Source organism: Pongo pygmaeus, chromosome 12 (genome assembly GCF_028885625.2).
Source record: "Pongo pygmaeus isolate AG05252 chromosome 12, NHGRI_mPonPyg2-v2.0_pri, whole genome shotgun sequence".
Classification (NCBI taxonomy): domain Eukaryota; kingdom Metazoa; phylum Chordata; class Mammalia; order Primates; family Hominidae; genus Pongo; species Pongo pygmaeus.
This window is the reverse complement of record NC_072385.2, coordinates 41,022,412-41,035,902: the sequence shown is the minus strand read 5'-3', so window position 1 is coordinate 41,035,902 and position 13,491 is coordinate 41,022,412. Positions and strand designations below refer to the sequence as shown.

Here is a 13,491-nt window from a genome sequence, read left to right as displayed (position 1 = left end):
CTTCCCAGCAGCTCAGGGAGCCTTCTACGGCCTGCGTCTAGGCTGGTCAGCATCACACTGTAGTCAGGCCGTGTTCCAGACCTGGCTTTATTCTTAGACCTTGAATTAATTATTATTGTGTTTGTTTAAGAAAACCCACACGAAATCTTTCATGCTATGAAACAGAGCTTATTTAAAAAGAGCATCCCCAGGAACTGGAGATTAATCCCTAAAGAAAATTGGTCCCATGACAGCAGACAGAGCAGCAGGCCAAGAGGACCAGGAGTCACAGGGTGCCCCCCTCCCCCCAAGACCCCAAAGTGCTCCAAGCTTCAAGGGTTTTTTAAGCAAGGAGATGACCCGAGGAACGGTCAGCATCAGGGGTGCGCTGAGCTCTCCGGGGGCAGTGGGGGCGCCGAGGGAGGAATCTGGGTGGCACCATGGTCTTGCCAAGGGAATTCCTACACGGAGAATCCTTAGCCCCAGCCCATGCAGGGCAGCGCTGCCCCCAGGTCCCCCTACGACCCAGCTTGCTCGCCCTGCCCTGGCCTTCCCTAGGACAGTGTCCTGTCTTCCTGTTCAGAGGCATTCAATGGCAGAGGGGTCTGACCTGTGTCCCTCTCAAAGATCTGTCCAAGTCCCAGCCCTGGCACCAGTGCTTGTGGTCTTATCTGGAATAGGGGTCTTTGCAGATATGAGGTAAGGATCCTGAGAATAGATCATCATTGATTAGAGTGGGCACCAAATCCAATGACAAGTATCCTTACAAGACAGAAGGAGGACCGGGATGTGGAGGGGAAGGAAGCCCATGCGAGGATGGAGCAGAGACGGGAGTGATGCGTCCACAAGCTGCGGGGTACTGAGGATGCCGGCAGCCACCAAACCCAGGAGGGAGCCCCGGAACAGACTCCTCTCAGCCTCAGGAGGAACCAAACCTGCCCACACCTTGACTTGGGGCTTCCGACCTCTAGAGCTGTAAGAGAACAATTTTCTGTTGCTTTTAGCCACCTAGTTTGTGGTACTGCTCTGGAAGCCTCAGGACACTCCATTAGAGGGGCTGTTGGGGAGCCTGGAGGAGGAAGGGGTCCACCTCCATTCAAGGCAGGGAGGCTGGAGGAGGGAGGGGTCCACCTCCCTTCAAGGAGGGTGCCAGGGGTCTCCTCCCTTCCTCTAGGATCCCGTGTACGCCTGACGAGGGACAGAATAAGGGTCCCAGCAGAAACTGGAGCAGAGGACGGGGCCAGGCTGCAGGTACCTTGGCCAAAGGCAGGTTTGGTGGTGTGCAGGGGCTGCCTGGCTCTGAATGGGGAAAGTGCCTGTGTCCCCAGTGTGTCCTCAGGTGAGCGAAAGGCGCTAGAAGCAGAGACCACACAGATGGGAGGGAAAGCCACCTGGAAGTTGCCCCAGGTAGGCGGCCAGCCCTGCCCCCAGACTGGCCTCACACCACCTTCTTAGCTTAGGAGCAAGAAGCTTAGCTTTCTCATCACTCACTGACCAGTTCTGGCCTTGCTTAGCTGATAACCTCTGCATGCCACCGGCCACCTAACTGCCCCTCCCTGAGTGGTTACAGCCTTCCCCGGCCAGTGATCATAGCAGAGCCTGAAACCATGCTACATGGGCAGCGTCTACAAAGTCAGAAACGATTTCTTCCTCCTGTTTAAACCCAGTGCGCCTGGCAGAATGAGCCGGTACAACTGAGAGACTCCCTTCGTGTCCCTAGGGTAACTCCAAGTCTCAAATGACTTCCATTGCAATGCAGACACTGTGAGAAAAACCTTTGATTTTCAAAGGATCCTGAGAGAGCCAGGTGTCCAGGAGGGCAGCCCCTCACGGACCTCATCCCTCAGCCACATGCAGAAGCAGGAAAGGCTGAGCGCCGTGTGGGAACAGGGCTGGAAGGGGGCATTCCTTCCCACGGATGGATTCCAGGGTCTTCTGTCTGCCCGGGACATCTGCCCTCTCCATGAAGGGAGACAGGGAAGAGGAGGTGTCCCCAACAATGCCAGGATCACTTTCCTTCTAGAGAACTCCCCAGAGCCGGTCTGGATCATGAGTCACCATCCACGGAGGTGTAGGTGGGGGCTGGAGGGCAAGTATGAGGGCAGAGACACCCCAAGGGAGGGAGAAGGAGAAGCTGCCACCTCACTCTCCACCACGCCCTCCCAGCCCCAGGCATCTGCACAGAGGATGCTTTCTCCACTGTCCACAGGTTTCCTTGTGGCCACTGAAGAAATGTGTGGGCAGGATCTTAGGGTCATTCACTCACCCATTCAAATAGTTACCAAGCAATTCCAACACAGGGACAACAGGATCGACACACTGACACTCGATGACCTGGCAGTCGGAACTGGCCCTGGGCCCCCATGGGGAACACCATGGCCTGTGACTATGTGGGGCTTGCAATCCAGGTGGCCAAGCACTGGACATAAAATTCTTTTTTTTTTTTTTTTTTTGAGATGAAGTCTCACTCTGTCGCCCAGGCTGGAATGCAGTGGTGCTATCTCGGCTCGCTGCAACCACTGCTTCTGGGCTCAGGCGATTCTCCCGACTTAGCCTCCTGAGTAGCTGGGATTACAGGTGCACACTACCACCCCCGGCTAATATTTTGTTCGTTGTTGTTGTTGTTTTGAGACAGAGTCTTGCTCTGTCACCCAGGCTAGAGTACAGTGGCACGATATTCAGTGCAGTGGCTCACACCTGTAATCCCAGCATTTTGGGAGGCTGAGGCGGGCAGATCATGTGGTCAGGAGTTCGAGACCAGCCTGATCAATATGGTGAAACCCCGTCTCTACTAAAAATACAAAAATTAGCCAGGCATGATGGCACACGCCTGTAATCCCAGCTACTGAGGAGGCTGAGGCAGGAAAATTGTTTGAACCCAGGAGGCAGAAGTTGCAGTTAACCGAGATATTTTGTATTTTTAGTTGAAACGGGGGTTTCACCATGTTGGCCAGGCTAGTCTTGAACTCCTGACCTCAGGTGATCTGCCCTCCTCAGCCTCCCAAAGTGCTGGGATTACAGGCATGAGCCACTGCACCCGGCCTGGACATGTAATTCTAAGCATGCAGCAGCCCTAGGAAGGTCAGCGTGCACAGGCCCCTTACACAGGTACCCAATCTGACTGGGCTGGGCATGGCTGGGAGGGCTTCGAAAGGCATGAGGCAGGCTTGTTAGGGAATGTCTTAGTCTGTTTAGTGTTGCTCACGACAGAATACCTAAAACTGGGTAATTTATAACAAAAAGGAATTTATTTCTTATAGATCTGGAGACTGAGAAGTGCAATGCTGCACGGCCACTTCTGGTGACAGCCTTCTTGCTGGTGAGGACTCTGCAGAGCATCGCATGACGAGGGGGCTGAGCGTGCTGGCTCAGGTCCTGCTGCTGCTTCTTAGAAAGCCACCAGCCCTGCTCCCATGAATCCAGGAATCCATGAGTGATTATTCAGCCTTGCCCTTGTGACCTAATTGCCTTTTAAAGGCCCCACCTCTCAGTGCTGCGCCTGGGGGATTAAATTTCAACATGAATTTCAGAGGGGACATTCAAGCCACAGCAGGGAGGTGATGAGGGTGGGTGGTGGGCCTAGAGGAGCCCCGGCTGGCTAAGGTGGGAGGTCAGATGAAGTGACAGTTTGGAGGCAAAGGGGGCAGTATCCCCATGGATGAGGACAGGCTGTGCAGGGCCTCCTGAGAGTGTTCAGGTCTTCAGTCTGAGGGCACGGTGTCCCTGGAAGACGGGCAGGGAGAAGGCAGCCACAGCCAGGACCTGCAGCTTTGCAGGGAACCCATCAGGAAGTGCGAGGGAGCCCAGCCTGCACCAGCAGATGGCAAGGGAGCCAGGAGGGGGTCTGGACGTGCTCAGGGGGCTGTTAGTAGGAACAGCAGCCGCGACTGTAGCACCCGTGACGGTAGCACTCACCCTGTGCAGAGTCTACCATGGCTGGGCCCAGCTCTGAGCACTTCCCCTGGAACAATGTTTCCAACCTTCACAAGCCTGCAGATGGGTATTTTGAACTCAGGCAGCCTGTGCAGAGGCCACGTGCTTAGCCACCACACCGTGGTGTTAGTTCCTCACAGCTGCTGAAACAAACAGCTACAGACTCAGGGGCTTACAATCACTCAGAAGGTCTTGAAGTCAGAAGTTCTAAAATCAAGGTGTGGCAGGGCTGTCTTCCCTCTGGGAGTCTGGAGGAGACTCCATTCCCTGCCTTTGCAGCTTCTAGTGGCTGCCCACGTTCCTTGGTCCCCTCTACTTTAAGGCCAGCAGTGCCGCGTCTTCCTCTCTCTCGCCTCTGCTTCCACCACCCCATCCCCTTCCCTGACTCTGGCCTCTGCTTCCCTCTCGGGAGGGCCTTTGTGGCTGCGGTGGCCCAGGTGATCCAGGAGCATCTCCATCTCAGGGTCTTTTCCTGTTTGCCACATGAGATGACACATTCTCAGGTTCTGGGATTAGCACTTGGACATGTGTGGGGGCCATCATTCCCTTCTTCACCAACAAGATTAGGTCTGAAGGACGTTGAGGGAGGAGCACGGGCTGAGTTTCCAGCCTTGGCCAGATGGAGATGCTGCTGGAGAGACAGGAACAAGAGACCACAGAGGCCATGGGCTCAGTGCTGGACACTCAGTGTTTGGTGTGCCTGGAGATGTCTCAGTGTGGATGATGAGGGTGCTGGTAATGCCAACCAGGAGCTCAGAGGGGACTGGCCTGGGCAGCAGATCTGGGGTCATGTATGTATAGCTGATCTATGAGGCAATGCAGTCTCGTGGCAAAGCCCTTAGCTCCCAGGTGTGTGATCTGTGTTTGTGACTGTAGCCAAGATGGCGTCTGTGAGCCTCCGATCTCTCATCATGCCCATTGAGGGTCATGAACTTCTGCTCTGACCATGATGGTAACAGGGGCCAGGTTTACCCTCCTGCCTGAAAAAACTGAAAAACCAGATGAAACCTGAATCAACAGCTCCCAAGACTATAGAAATCAAGCAGTGGAGGACAGAGCCTCCAAGACATGAGAGATGAGGTCGTGGCAGCTTGCATGGTCTAGATAGCTGGAGTATGAAGTCAGACAACCCACAGTCTATAAAGCAGTCACTCTAAGTACACAGAATAGGCCCTCAACAAAGGCTCATGATCGTCATCCTGAAGCCAACAGGGTAGACGGTGCAGTGGCCTGGGAGACAGTGAGGAGGGAGCATGCCCTGGCCCCACCTGCGGGACACCACCCAGAAGAGGGCCCTGAAGGAGGCCAAGATGGGGCAGCCCAAGAAACAGAAGGAGACCCACAACCCAGGGGAGACGGTGCTTCAGAGGGAATGTCATTGTCCATTGAGATGCATGCTGTGGAATGGCCAAGGAAGCCAAGGACCTAGAAAGACCCACCGGTCTTGGGAATGCTGACATGCACAGGCGCTTCCTGGGGCAGGTGACTGCCCCTGCTGGACCACTGTGGAGGAGTTACACCTCTTGATCCCACTCATGGGATGCGGAAGACCGCAGTGTGCTCCCTGCAGGGAAAACCCTCACTCCTGGCTTGGGCCAGTGGACCCACAGTCCCCTGGTTTCTGTCCCGTTCTGCCATAGTTAGTAACAGAGAAGTCTGAAAACTCAGATCCTACAAGGCATGGCCCTCGTGACATGCCTATGCTGTGTGGAGGGCTGGTGAGGGCAGGGGTGCTGCCCCAGTGCACAGAATAGGGAGGGGAAGGTGGGGGCAAAAGAAGTTCTCACACAGCCCCACGTCCTGGTGATTTGGGCTTGTAGAAAAGCTGTTCTCCATTCTAGAGGGGGAGAGGCAGACAGAAAGACACAGAGACACAGGGAGAGACAGAGGTAGACAGAGACAGAAAGAGACAGAGAGAGAGAGACAGAGAAGGAAAAAAAAGCCTGTAGCCCCAGCAGTTTCCTGTTAAGAATGAATCCTAAAATAATCAGACAGGCCAGGGGGGTAGCTCATGCCTGTAATCCCAGAACTTTGGGAGGCCAAGGCAGGCAGATCACTTGAGGTCAGGAGTTTGAGACCAGCCTGGCCAACATGGTGAAACCCTGTCTCTACTAAAAATACAAAAATTAGCTGGCATTGTGGTGGGCACCTGTAATCCCAGTTACTTGGGAGGCTGAGGCAGGAGAATTGCTTGAACCCAGGAGGCGGAGGTTGCAGTGAGCTGAGATCACGCCACTGCACTCCAGCCTGGGCGACAGAGCAAGACTCTATCTCAAAAAATATATATATAAAATAATGATAATCAGACAAGTCAGAATGGAGGTACAGGTAAGGATTTCACAGCAGCACTGTTTATTATATGAAAAACCTGCACTCCTGAAGTTCCAGGGTATGGGGCTGGCAGGCTGATGAGGACACACAACGCCCCACCGCCGCCTGTGCCATGGTCTCCATGGACAGACCTGGAGGGCCATGTAGGGTATGCAGAGTGGAAATGGAGGTGACAGCCTTGCATATGAAGGCTTATCTAATTTCTGACAGTGATACTTGTATTTTCATGGCAAAAAGTCAGGAAACTTACATACCAAACCATAACTTTGCTCCTTTGGGGAGTTGCCTTTTGGGATAATTTTATTATTGTTTAATCTACACTTTAATATCAAGTGACAATGGTTTCCTGAAACATTTCCACAGTGGTATGAGAAGAATAACAGAGTTAACACTTGAGGTCTGGCTGACGGGAAGCCCGTGTCTTTCTTGATCCCCCATGTGCCATCTTTGTCAGGGGATCCTGGGAGCTGACAAAGGGCAGGGGTGACCCTGCAGCACCAGCAGGGGCTGGGCTGGCAGTTCTGTGCTCCCAGGCACTGGCACTCTGCCCTGCAGCAGCGGGAAGAGTGGGTACCTAAGATGATAGGCACGCACTGGTCCTGCTGTTGTTACCATGCCTGCTGTCCTGTTCAGATAAATGCTCCAGAAACAGCCAAGCTGTCCCAAACCAGCATAGCACAAGCAAAGCGCAGCCAGGGCTACGGTGGGGCCACACTGGGAGGCTGGCCTGTCTGAAGCCTGCCCCGGCACTTGGATCTCCACCTCCCAATGTCCTGGAGCTGCTCAAGCCATACTCCAATGAAATGGGGGCAATGTGTTTGGCCAGGAGAGACCAAGGAGACTGTGTTTTGTCTGCTGGGCAGAGGCTGAAGGCTAGGCTGAGAGCACACACTGTGCGGAGCACACGCATCATGGACCACGGCAGCTGAAGGCTCACCATCCCACCTGTGCCAGCATCCACCAACTGCTCTGTGTGAGTCCAACATAAAGCAACCCACAGGGCTGGGTGTCAGGAGGCTCGGGAGGGCTCATCCAAGGCACCTGAGGCGTGGACAGTGGGAGCTGCCACAGGGCCCATTCAGGGGTCTGAGGCCTTGGCCCCCTGACACAGGCTGTCCCTAAAGACAGCAGGAGGGAGACATTCTGGCGGCTTCACTGGAATCCTGGCCTTCAGCTGACACTTGATACGGCAAACGCTCCAAGCAAATATGTGGGATTTAACAGTAAGCTATTACTTAGAGCTGGAATGAAGAGCAGACAGAGGTCAGATGTGTGGAAATGCTTTTTCCCAAAGGTCAAGATGAAGAATGCCTAAAACTAACATGGCTGAGCGTGGCTCCCGTGGCCGGCCCTCCTAGCATGGATGTATGGTGTGGTGCCCAGAGCGAGGGGTGCCAAGGGACATCCTGCTGTGTAGGAGGCAACACTGGGCTGGGCTCTGCCCTCAGGGATATAAAAACTAAAAGTACAAAGAAGTGAGTGGCACACTGGTCGTGGCTTCCTGATGCTGATGGGGTCAGTCTGTCCTCTGAATCTGGTTTCTGTTGCTACGGATGCAAATGAGCAGCAATTTGCTGGTGGCCAAGGTGGGAGGGGGTCGGGGTCCTCCCACTGATGGGCTCAGCAGCATGCTACTGGGGGCCACAGGCCCAGTTGTACAGAATGTGACTCCCAAGAACACAAGGCCTGCTGAGGGGCAGAGATGAGCAGCCACTGCTAACCCTGGCAGGAACTAACTGCAGGGAAAGGGGCCTCTCCTTTAAATGACTGTAATCAGGAACTCCTGAGTAAAGGCACAGGCTTCCACATGGCTAGCATCCTGCAAAGCCTGAGCTGCAGCACTGCCTGGATGCACTTTCAGCCCCCAACCAATGGCGCCTCTCCCCTGAAGTATTCATAACGAGGTTGAGAGTTGCTGACTGTGACACCAGGGACTTGAGGGCTCCTTGCCTCCAGCTCCAACCATGGTGCTTGGCCCTGGACGCAGGCCTGGCTTCCTCCTAACCACGAGCCACCTCTCTGATGCTGCTTTGATTTTTAATGGCTTAATTTTAAATGATTCTAGGCCTTAAGAGATTAGTAAAGACTTGGCAGGAGTGAGGGAGTCAGCCAGTGACAAAAACAAGAAAAGAGAAAGAGCTCCAGGTGCCTTTGAGTAAAAATAATTGGGGACACAGCCCTCAGACAGATGTTCATCCTATCTCCAAGATCATCCAATGGAAATCTCTGCTCTGACTTCAAAGCTAAGTGCAGCCCTGTCTGCCACAAAGTCGCGCCTAGCAGCACATGCCCAGAAAAGGGCTCTGACTATAATAAAGTACGTTTGCACCACGGTCTTTTTAAGAGGCTCCATAATAGATACGCCAGGATTTGGCCTGGGCAAGTGGACACACATGTTCCGAAGGAGCTGGGCCACCATGCAGTGGCCCAGTTCTCTGAGTCACTGATGCTACAGAACAACAACTCCATCCCTCGGGCAGGATGCTCAGCAACACAGCCTGTGAGCATTTCACATGAGCCCAGTAGTGCAGGGTCGGCTGGCAGGGCTATAGGTAGGAGAAGATGGCCTATCTGATGACACTTAGCACAAGCAAACAGTAAAGTGACAGCATGCGCGCTGATGCTGCTCCCTGGGTGCACGGAGCTGCGGGGGCCCTCCGCACCGAGGTCAGGGCTGGAGGTCAGCCTGACTGTGCAGTGCCCTAGATCCAGGCAAGCTCCACTGCTCCTGCATCTCTCTCCCTATCACAGAGCTCACAGGTGAATGGCACACAGCCCTGGAGCTGCTAGTCAGTAAAGATTGGGCTGTTATCTGTGACGGCGGTATGTTTCATCAAATTCCAGCCTCCCCTGGTTGGAAGCATGGTGTCAGCTCTGGCTGCAGTGCTGTGGCCGCGGTTCCCCGATTCCAAACCGCCAGGTTGTAACCAGACACTAGAGACCCCTCCGCTGCATTTTAATGAGGCCCCTAAGCAGTGGCTGGGAACCAGGCCATATTAGTTTCCTGCTGGGATTACTAAAAGGGAAAAAAGAGGGTCTGGGGGCTGGCAGGCTGTACGGGGGCTCTGAGTCTCTTTGACACTATGGAACAGATGAAGACCCCAAGAAGAAACATCTCGTCATTTAAATTTTTAATATGAGTCCAGAAAACATTGTCATCACCCCAAGGAGCAGTGAAACGGGCATGCATTATTCATCACTCGCTACCACTCCATTACACGGGGTGTAAATCAGACCCTCATGAACTTGCTTCCCAAAGAAAACTCTAGAATAAAACATTTATGGCCTGATTCTTCCGCTTGGTTCTGCAAAGAGGAGCAAGCAGCTTGTGCAGCCAGAGGACCCGCGTGCCTCTCGATCTCCCTCTCAGGGAGGGCAGTGGCCGGGGAGCCCCAGCAAGGGGGTCTGTCCTGGGAGAGGCAGCAGCCATGCCTTCTGCCCACATAACTTCAGCACTCTCAGCTGCTGAGGGGAACTGCTTGTTCGCCACTGAAGATGGAGGCCAAAACTCCCCTCCACTGCTGCCCACAGGCCACCTGCCACCGCAGGAGTTCCAAATTTGCTGCTGGATATTTAATTCTCACCCACAGGTTGGATCTGGCCCAGTGTTCTGCTTTTGTGAATAAAGTTTTATTGGCAGCCAGCCACGTCCACCATTCACTGCTGTCTCCAGCTGCTCTGACACTGCAGGGTGGAGCTGAGTCACTGCGGCAGACACCACCTGGCTGCAAAATCTAGATTATTTACTATCTGGCTGTTTCCTTTAGAAAGTTTGCTGCCCCTGCTCTAGGTGTCTATGATGAGAAGATGAACCTCTTCCCCTTTCTGCCTTTGTCTTACTGGGCCAATAACTGGAACCAAAAAGTGAAAGTTGTGATCAAAAGCTTAACAAGGAATTCCCACAATATTACTAAGGAAAATGGATCAAAAAAGAGGAATATAGGAGGAGAACATCCACAACCCGACTCCAGTTTGGTGAATGAAAATCTCAAAACGTCAACAAGGAAAGGGGAGGTCTGTTAAGGAAGTTATAGGACCCCTTTCTCACCTACCCGGGGCTTCCCAAGCCTCAGCTAAGAAGCCATCTATCTTGCCCTGGAGGCTTTCTTCTATCAGGAAGAGCCGTGGATGGCCTCCGCTCATGGCCTTCCTCACAGCTCTCACTCGCCTGTTGCCTCTGACGGTAGGAAGGCCCTGGACCCTCCTCCCTGTGTGCACCCATCAGGCCAGAGGCTTCTCCATCCAGCTTTGCATAAAAGGCACAATATTCATCCACATCCAACTGTGCATCCGTTCTGCCTTCAAACAGAAAGTGCCTCCTTTACAGGTGGTGGCTGCAGTAGGGGTGGACTTTGAAAAATCCTTTTGTTCAGCTCTAACTCAGTGTGTCCATCTATCCGTCCTTCTGTCTGATAGTGCCAGTGCCAGGCACTGCCTGTACAGAGAGGGAAAGCACTCTCTTGCTGCAGCGAAGCTCACGGGCTGGTAGAGGGGACAGCAAACGGGGGCACGAGGTCCTGAGAGCGAATCCGGCCTGGGCGTGAGCGCATGTGGGACCCCGTTTTTCTCGCCTCCCAAACCCACACTGCATCCAGATAACGCCTGTGGGGAGGTAGGTGGTTTAGCCTGGAGTGGGAGGGCAGATAAGCTCTGGCAGAGGGAGGGCGAGGCGGTCAGGAGATCTGGGTGGAGAAGGTTCTTAGCTCCTCACAGTCCTCCCGTCCAGGGCCATCATGGGTCTTCACATTGCAGCCCTGAGGACACCGACCTCAGTGGCCTGGTTTCTTCCTGCTTTACCTGTACTGATCGAGGCCCTTCCTCCTTTCCACCCTCTGAGGCATGGACTGTGTGCTAGTCTCCTGGTGCGTCCCATGGGGCCTATGGATGGGCATTCATGAAAAACCCTCTGTGGATCCCTGCAGGATGTGGCTTCAACAGCTGCTAGGACAAGGGAGTGGCTCTCCTATGCTGCTAGCCAGCAAGTGCCCACCCAGAGCTCCCGGATGCTCTCCAAATGCCAAGAAGACCCAAGGATCTTCCCTGACTCTGCCCAAGGATGGCCTGGAGGCACAGGCAGAAACCCGTGGATCTGGTTCCTAGCTCGTCATAGCAGCAGAAGAAACACTGCCAGCACCCTGCACTGTGATTGGTAAGCTTTGCAATCGACAAAAATCATCAGGACGCCAGGTCACAGGCAGCCACGGTGTCCTCTGTCCCCACTTAAAGGCCAGGATTGGTAAGTCACGGAGGTACAGCTATTTCCAGATTTGTAGAAGAAAGTTTTCTTGTATAAGATTCTCACAATGGGATTTTTTTTAAATTCATCCCAGGCTCACTTGGTACTTTTTGTTTTGCCTCCCTATAAGGCATGTAATTAAATTTATAACTTCCTGAAAACGCTAAAAATAAGCCCAGGTGCTCCGCTATGCAGGCAGTTTGTGCTCTGCAGTTGAGAGCCGGAGCCAGAGCCAGAGCCGGAGGTTGCACAGCTTATAAGCAGTAAGTCTGGGGGCTGCCAGGCCTGAGGCAGCAAGGTCCTGGTTCAGCTCCTTCAGCTTTTCCCCAGCACTTCCTCCTGCTTGAAGCGTCCGTCTGTCTGTCCTGTGGCAGAGATAAGACCCAGCCAACACAGGAAGCTGCATAGAGACAAATAGCAGGTGGTGATGCATTTTAAAGTTGCCCAGAAGCTTCCATAAGGAACTCTCCTCATTTACTTCTCAGACACGAAGAGACTTGAGAAATGCTGTCTTTTGATGTTCTCCCTGCTGAATTTCAAACACTTCCCCTTCCATTGATTTTAAAGGGTATGTTCCTAATTTCCAAGGGTTGCTTATTTGGAGGTAATTTGTAAGCCATGGTGCTCTCCAGAACAGAGAAGCTGGCAAGGGCCGATGAAGGTGCTGGTCCTGGCTGGACGGTGAGTCAGCCTGCATCTGACCACACTCTGGACCCAGCAAGAGCCCCTGCCCAGAGGCAGGACACTCATGGGCAGTATTAGTGGGTGTCACACGGCAGTGCAAGCATAGCCGTCAGAGCCACACTGGCCTTACTTTGGAAAAGTGTCGGCTCTTCCTTTGAAGCTTCCCAACTTCTGTGCTCAGAAATGCAAACTTGCTGAGTTGCAGGGAAGTGGCGCCTGGGGACAGTTCTCCTCAAGGCCCCGCTGGACTCCATGTGCCCACCCCCTCAATAGGGCGGGGCTGTAGGATTGGCTTTGACCACTGAAATGCGCGTGAGCAGAGGCTTCCATGCAGCCTCGCACTGGTTGCCTCATTTCTGCCCCTGCTATGGTCCTGGAGACATTCTACACCACGAGTCAGAAGGCATTTTCTGTAATGGGCTCAGTAATAAACATTTCAGGCTGTGTGGGTCTTACGATCTCTGTCACAACTCCTCAATATCTCTGTTATGGCCTAAAAACAGCTGCAGATGATATACAAATGGGCGTGTGTGACCCTGTTCCAGCAAAGCTTTCATTTAGCAAAACAAGCAGTGGCTAGACTCAGCCTGTGGGTGTTTGCTGGTGTCCCAGGTGAGGATGGTAGAGCCAAGCCCTCTTCTACCGGTGACTCATAGTATGAGTGAGAAGCAAGCGTCTGCAGCTTGGTGCCTCCGAGAACGTGGGCTGCTTATTACGTGATGTAGCTGCTCTCAATGATGGACCCAGGCACTCCAGAGCTGACTGCCCATTGAGGGTCCTCGGGTACCTGCTTGACTTCATACTTGGTTTATGAGGAAATTTTTCTAAAATGTAAGCAATCATTTCCCGATTTGATTCAATAACCTCAAAAGCAAATGTGTCATAGTGGAGTTGGCCTGAATGGCCTCTTTCCCTCTCCTCTGATTATCCTCCCTCCCCCAGCAGAGCGCTGACATGTGAATGATACTCCATTATGCCCGAAGCACCAGCTGAGCCTCTGACCTCTCCCAGTCACAGAGGAAGAATCCCTAGGGGTGCAAACATGAGCAGGACAGGCCATCTGAGGCTCAGCCAGCTGCACGCCCTGGACACCTTCAGCCAGAGCCCTGCAGCTGTGTCCTCTCCCCAGCCATCGATGTGCAGCTGGGCCTGCAGGGGTTGGGGAAGGCCACACAGCCTCTCAGGTACCATGCTGCTTTATGTACAAGACTATCCAGTGAGGAATGCTGCTGGTGCTGTCTTGTGGCCCACCCAAGAAGGAAGCTAGCGTGTGAGAGCCCCACCTGTGGGCCAGTGGCACCTAGCTCCTGCCTTCAAGGACCTAAAAG

The 13,491-nt window shown here is 53.5% G+C and overlaps 1 protein-coding gene across 2 annotated transcripts in view; it reads right to left on the bottom strand.

Annotated features, from left to right (window-relative positions):
- The window catches only part of SH3RF3 (SH3 domain containing ring finger 3), a 369,865-nt gene that overhangs the window by 85,437 nt on the left and 270,937 nt on the right, over positions 1-13,491 (bottom strand). The window lies entirely within an intron of this gene.